General features: G+C 42.5%; 1 pseudogene; it reads left to right on the top strand.

Moving 5' to 3' along the window:
* The first annotated feature begins 949 nt into the window (after positions 1-949).
* LOC119360330 lies at positions 950-6,663 on the top strand (annotated as a pseudogene).
* Positions 6,664-7,119: the final 456 nt, after the last annotated feature.

Below are 7,119 nucleotides of genomic sequence, written 5' to 3'. Positions count from 1 at the left end.
GGTGGAATTCATGTTTTCATCGGCAAGATCGGCGAACCGGGCCCTGAGCCGGACATCTCCACGGACCTTGTCAAGACGGCTCAGCATGCGAGTCCTGCCCTGGTTCAGCCTGCCATGAAGCGTGTGTTCATAGGATTCATCCATGGTGCGGGATCTGAACCGGTGTCCGATGGTGAGACGGCCATCTACTCAGATGGCGAGTCATCCACTGGAGAAACCGAGTCGCTGTACCAATGTCAAGACGGCTGGATTGGGGGCTATTCCGATGGCAACAGTATTCCGAACCCCTTTGAACCGCCGAACCGGGTTGCAGTCTTCATGGCCGGAACGCAGCCCACCTTACAGTCTTCATCCACAGCAGCAATGATATCCGGGTCAGCAGCCGCGGCAGGAGGCCCTGCATGCCGACCGACTCAAGTTCTTTCCGGTTTGTTGGATGCCTGGGCGACCTTGTTAACCACGGCAGTCACCCCGGAAACGCAGGATCGGCATAATGCGGAGGTAACCAAGCTAAAGGACCAGATAACACAAGCCAAATAGGACCTGGCAGCTGAGGAAGTTAGGATGGCCGAGGAATGGGCCGCTTTAGATGCCCAGTCACATCAGATCCAAGCACAGATTTACCGGCTTATGTTGGATCAGAACGCGTCAAACGAAGTGCTGCGAAGGAAGTACCGGTCTCGTCTGCTGCCGGTCTACGAAGGACTGAATCTCTTCAATACGCCGGGGGCCGGGCCAAGTAATCCGGTAGCGGTAAATCGGACCGAGGCACCGGCAGCTCCGGATCAACCACGGATAACGGACCCGCCTTGACGAAAGGATAACCCGCCGCAACACGTATCAACACCGCCAGGTCATTTTTCTAGCCCTTTGGATACATGATTGCTGCGACATCTCGCCCGGCAGCTATTCCGATGGAGGGTGATTCGCTGGCGGCGGTTGAGACACGATGTGCCAGAGATCTTCTTCAAACTGTTATTGTGCAAAGGTGATGCTGGAGGAGGAGGAAAGAATCCATATTATCCAACGGTATGCAATTCTCTTTAATCTTTATGCTAATCCTCATGAGTAACTTATTACTGTTATGCGACTTTACACATGTTTGGTCAAAAAGGAATAGTACCCGTCAAATACCATGGCTCTCTGTTTATTAATTAACTTGAATGGTAACATTTATTAGTTTTTTTTTTTTGCAGCAACCCTGATCAGTCAAAGCACTTGGAAACTGCTAACATGAAAATTTTCCTATAAGGTGTTGATTTTGTTAACTTGAGATCTGAAAAATATGTTGGGAGCAGCCGTATTCCTACCATGGTGCGGACTTATCTAGTATCCCTTTACATACTCATTTTATTGAGCTCAGTGTACACAATACATATACAAGTTTTATTTTTGGGAGATACTTTACAACCTGCTTATGGCCGTATCATGTTTTCAACTTGCAGAAGTTTGGCACAGCGGAAGAAGATGCATACCGTAGAGACCTAACAATGAATAGGTAACACATCGATATTCCATTTAAGACGAGGCTTGTGTTTTGTCTGAAGCTTTTCTTTGATCATTACAATGTTGATACGAGTTTGAAATCAAAACTACAACACAACTTATTCTTTAGAATCCCTGAATTTATCCTTTTCAAAATAAATTTGACAGTTTATTCTTCAACATCAACAATAACTCTGTGGAAGATTTTACTCTAAGAGGTGAGTTTTCAGTACTTCTATTGCATGGCATAATAAATTCTCATGAGTGAAATGTAAGTATCGTCCTTAACCTGTCGACCTCATGAGTGAAATGTAAGTGTCGTCCTCTAACTTCTCAGAGAGATCATCCATGTCCATGAACTTTGAAAGTGCGCTTTTGATTCTTCAACTTATTAAGATGTTCACTACTAGTCCAAACCAGGCCGGTCATCATCTTGGTGCCTTGAGGCATGTTGACACACCTACACTCTTTTAAGGTGGGCCAACCAATCCAAGATGCCAATTTCACATATCTATCCTCTCTTAAAATTGGACATGTGTTGTGAAACTTACCTTCCTTCTTTTCTTGCTCATATGACACGCATGGCCATGGCCATTATTCCTCTCTACCTAACAAACCACACGTGTGATGTCGGCTTAAAATGTAACATAGGTACCAAGATGCTAACTTGGATGGTTAAGACCTGCTGTAAAATAACTACATTTTCAAAGTCCGTGGACATGGATGATACTCTCTGAAGAGGACTTCCTATGCATTTTATTCTAAATTTATGGGGCTGTTTTACAATACACATGTTGCTATGTCATTGTGAAGGTATTGATGACCTCAAAAGGGGCCTTATTGCCACTCCTTTACCTGCCAAAGCTACCTTCTTGGATGACCCACTAAGAGTTCTTCGAGCAATTCGATTTGGTAAGTTTAAACATCTTCGTAGTTGATCTTAACATTTCTATATGCCAAAATTTTCATATTATAGAACTATTCATGAAAGTTACTTCCTATGATGTGTGGATAACGGATACATGTAACCAGTGTAATTTTAGTTGAGAACTTAAGAATTTGCTTATGTTGCATATATAGATAAATGTGGCTCCAACTATTTCATCAAATAATTCAGATCACGATGTTGTGTAAATATGACATTCCAATATTTAGTATTTTGGGACGTTGCCCCTTCTAATGAACGTTGCTCCCCTGGGGCGGCTAGCAAAATTTGATTTGACCTTCCAATCTAAAAAAAATCATGTGTAGTTCTTTCTTCTGCTCCCCTCTATGGCTCTATAACTTGTTAGGAAAATCACCATCGTGGTTGATCTTCTAGGCATATAAAATTAAAATTAGTTTATGGTCTTGCGTGTAATTCTTCTCAGGCAATGCTCGATCGCTCTCTCGCACAGCTTCATAATTCCCTAGTAATTACTCCCTCCGTTCTAAATTACTCATCGCTAAAATAGATGTATCTAGAACTAAAATACATCTAGATACATCCATACGTGCGACAAATAATTCGGAACGGAGGGAGTAGTACACAACATTGGATATCTCCCCTGTTCTGAAGAAGGATTTGTTTCTGCTGTGTGCAATTCTTGATCTAAGAAATGGACAATGAATTATAATGAGTACCCAAACTTGTTTGGTGGTGTCATCTAAGTTCTTGAATTATTAGTTTGCAGTTTTATTCTCCTATACTTGCTATGTTCGTGATCTAAACCTCACTTATTGGTCTGCGTACATGGCATCCATGTCATCTAATTTTGCCAACTCATCATAAATTCACCGCTGGTCCCTAATAACTTCCGATAAACAAACAAAACCTCTGATGAGAACCAAATGGGTATAGGTGCTGCAACTGTAAGAATGTAAGAGCATATCTAACCGATCCCCTAAAAACCTATATCTCCCTATTTTCCTACTCTAATTGCACCTAACCAAACTCTCAAACCGTTAGAGGAGGATAATTTGAAGGAGTTAAGTTTACTCCAACGCACAACTCTCCTATTTTTACTCCTCCGCGACACCGCTCCTTAAAAAATTTCCCTTCCCTTCCTCCTGTCTGCCGCTGCCGGAATCTACGCAGCAGGCTGTCGGCCGCCCTGGTGACCGCAAAATGGAAACCACCAACGCTCTCGCAACTCCGGGAACCCTCGCCGGTGGACCTCATCGTGGGCTCAGGCGCATGGGCGCAGGCGCATTGGACCTCACCGTGGTGGGGAAGACCGGTGGCGAGGCGGCGGAATCAGGGCTGGGCATCGTGCTGTTCCTGTGTGCAGTCGAGGTGCTGCCCCGGCTGGGCGCATCAGAAGTAAGAAGGAGATGAACAGAGACTTCCATGTGGGGTTAGTTCATTTGAGGAGTTAAATTTGATGGTTTGGTTACATCCAGCCAGCGTTAGAGGAGTAAAATATTTAGTTACAGTCTTACAGATACTCTATCGTTTGCTCCTCTAAATTGTAAGGTGTCGGTTAGACATGCTCTAACATTTAACTGAAACATCCTATTTATTTGTGTAAACTCATCTTTATCTTTTGCAGCTGCTAGATTCAACTTTGCATTATCCGATGAGTTGAAGGAAGCTGCTTCAGACGAAAAAGTGAAATTGGAACTTGGTCGCAAGATTAGCAGAGAATGTGTTGGCAATGAGGTTTGATGTCTACATTACTTATCATCAGGCAGCTTTTTGATTATTTGTTTCCTGCTTTTGTGAGTAATAAAGCTCTAGAGTGATAAATCTCTTGCATGTATATTGTGCAGATTAATCTTATGATGTCAGGAAAACACCCAGCTGAAGCAATGTCTCACATCCGTGATTTGGGGCTATTTTACGTTGTATTTTCTTTCCCTGAAACATCTGACCCGCCAGGTTTTGACAACTGTGATCGGTGTGTCCTCGTTCTGACATCTAGTTATTTTGTCTTTCAGATACAGACAACTGTTTGTACACAGTTTTATTCCCATACCTATACTTATAGGAATTGGAATAGTAGAAGATACCTATGGGCATTTATCTTTTGTATTTACATTAGCACCCATGGTTATCCTGCACTGGTGCAGGTGTTGCGTTTCGCACATTGAAGCAGCTTGGAACATTGCAATTTCTGTGCATGACGGCGTTTCTCATCCTATGCTGTGGGTCTGTTTTCTTTTTACTCAGATAACATCTTCTTACCTATGTCTAAAATGCTTCATAGTGAGAGCTTAACGACCCTTACTGGCAAACTACTTGAGCCATTTGCAGAAAAATGTAAATCAAAAACCGAACCTGGAGGAGAGCATAAATAATGCTACCATTGTCTTTTTTGTCTGCAATGGTTTATCATAGTATTGTTCTGTTAAAATTCAGAGCACCTGTGATGTGATATTGATAATTTGTTCTGTCTCAGTTCCCTCTTGTATTCTTTTTTAAGGTTCGATGCTATTATGGAAACTCGTAATTGTTTAACTATAATCTCTGTTCTCTCTTGCCTAACCTTAACATTAGATCTTTTATGGTGTTTATTAGGTTGAACAGCAACAGCTTTACCTCTATAGTGCGCTCTTTTTCCCCCTCCGAAAGATGTCCTGCTTGGACAAAAAATCTAATAAGGAGGTAACATCTAACTTATGCATCATCCAATAATTTGTAAATCCAATGTTTTGTCCATTTGAATGGTATACATCTGCTACTGTCTCAAGTCCTTTTCTTCTATTGTGTCGCCTGCAGATTCCCGCCACTAGCTATATTATTAAGGAGTCATTAAAGCTGGACGCATGCGTTGCTAAATCGGTACGTTCTGTTGAGTTGTCCCGATCAAGTAGCATTTGCTGTTGTGACTCCCAGTCTTGTGTAGTGTGGTAACAAATTAATTAACTCGTCGTAATATCTTGTGTGCCTAAAGGTTGTCAACATACATGCTGCCAGCAGAGAGTTTGCTGAATTGGTTCTCCTCTTTGAATCAAACGTCGCCTTGGGAGCACTCAAGGAGAAGCTCGAAGATGCATATCTCGATATACCAACGGACATGTTGATGCGTGTAAAAGCAGGTCAGTTTTAGCATGCTACTTTTTCAATACTGTCATGCCCTGTCCTGATCTGATGCATGTCTCCCTACTACAGTGGAAAATTAAGTTGTATTTCCTCTGTACTTTAGTGATCGATAAACGCTCTTATATTTCTTTACTGAGTGAATATTTTGGACCATAACATTTGACACTGAACGTGTTCAGGACTGATACTTGATGAAATAAAGAACTTGTGGCGGGTGGCACTTCTCATATCCATTCTCTCCTACCCAGAAGCTGGTGACACCCTCAGCCAGCAGGATGAGCTGAGCCGGAGGAAAGAGAAGTACATCAAAGTTGAGCGTTCCATAACTGATCTAGGTAAAGTAAATGGCGGTTGCTGAATTTACGCTTTTCCCGTCACCACAATCGTCGAGATATCTGTGTCACATTTTAACACTTCAGGTCTCGACGGGGTGTGGGAGTGGGAGCAGAAGCAGAAGCAATTGGTCCGTGGCAACACCATAATGGGAGTTCTGCAGGTCAAGTCGGGAGGTCGACTGATTGGAGAATGGGTATGCCCTGCCCGCTTGTAAGTGATCACATCAATTGCATCTTCAAAAATGTTGACACAGCTAGTATTCCTTTTCACAGAAAGAACGCGTGTTCAAGTGGCGGCTTGCGCATCCGGAAGGAACCATGGATGATTGCATCGATTGGATGAAGCGGTCCCAATCAAAATACCAAAAAGTAGAATCCAGCATCTGATGGTGATATATTGAGAATATTTTGTGTATTCGATCCATGGTTTGCGTGATGTTAGCATGATCCCGGGACTGCTGCCTGCCAGAACATTGTCTATCTGTGATGTTAGGATGTGCGTTTGCATTATGTATGGAATCCCGGAATAGGACCTGGCGTAGGTCGAATGCTATGGTTTTTTTACCTGCTTTGCATTATGATGTGTTATTGATCATTATGTATGAAACAGGACCAGATTTAGATGAAAAGATGCATATTTTTTGGTAAGTAAGTCTCATGATTTATAATGGACCTCGAGCAGTATGTATGTGCCTTGTAGTGTTTATGGATCTGTAGGTGATCGTCATTCGGCAAAGAAAGATGGTGGGGACGGGCAACGTGCTGGTGATCATTCATGATTATGTAGGTGCAGATACCATGAGCATCGAAAAGAAGTAAGAAAAACTACGAGGCAGTTTTCGTGTGCATGTGTTCGCGTGATTTTGATGTGATCGATGTGTGGGCGAAAACGTTCACTTGTCCAGCTCGCCTCTATCAGCAAGAGTCCACACAACTATCAGAATTCTAACTGAAGATCATGAAAAGGAACAATCAAAGGTACATTTTCGGAGAAACAAAAGAACATGATGGTGACATGCTCATTTTCAAAATCACGCAGTTCTTCCAACTTATTCTAACTTTTGAGCTGAAGCTCTGCTGCCACAAGCAAGAGCTCAGTCCTTTTGAGTGGCAGATCATCATGACCACAGGATAAAACAATAATTCAAACAATTAACAGACTCAAGAATATATATTGCCACCACTCTAACATCTATAGATCGTGAGGTTTCCACGATGGCTGCTTGCGGATTTTATAATAGCAGTTGTTGCTTCAATTCATTGCTGTCACCTCAA

The sequence above is a fragment of the Triticum dicoccoides genome, chromosome 2B (genome assembly GCF_002162155.2).
Source record: "Triticum dicoccoides isolate Atlit2015 ecotype Zavitan chromosome 2B, WEW_v2.0, whole genome shotgun sequence".
NCBI classification, from domain to species: domain Eukaryota; kingdom Viridiplantae; phylum Streptophyta; class Magnoliopsida; order Poales; family Poaceae; genus Triticum; species Triticum dicoccoides.
Note: the sequence above shows the minus strand (reverse complement) of the source record. Positions and strands in the feature narration are given on the sequence as shown.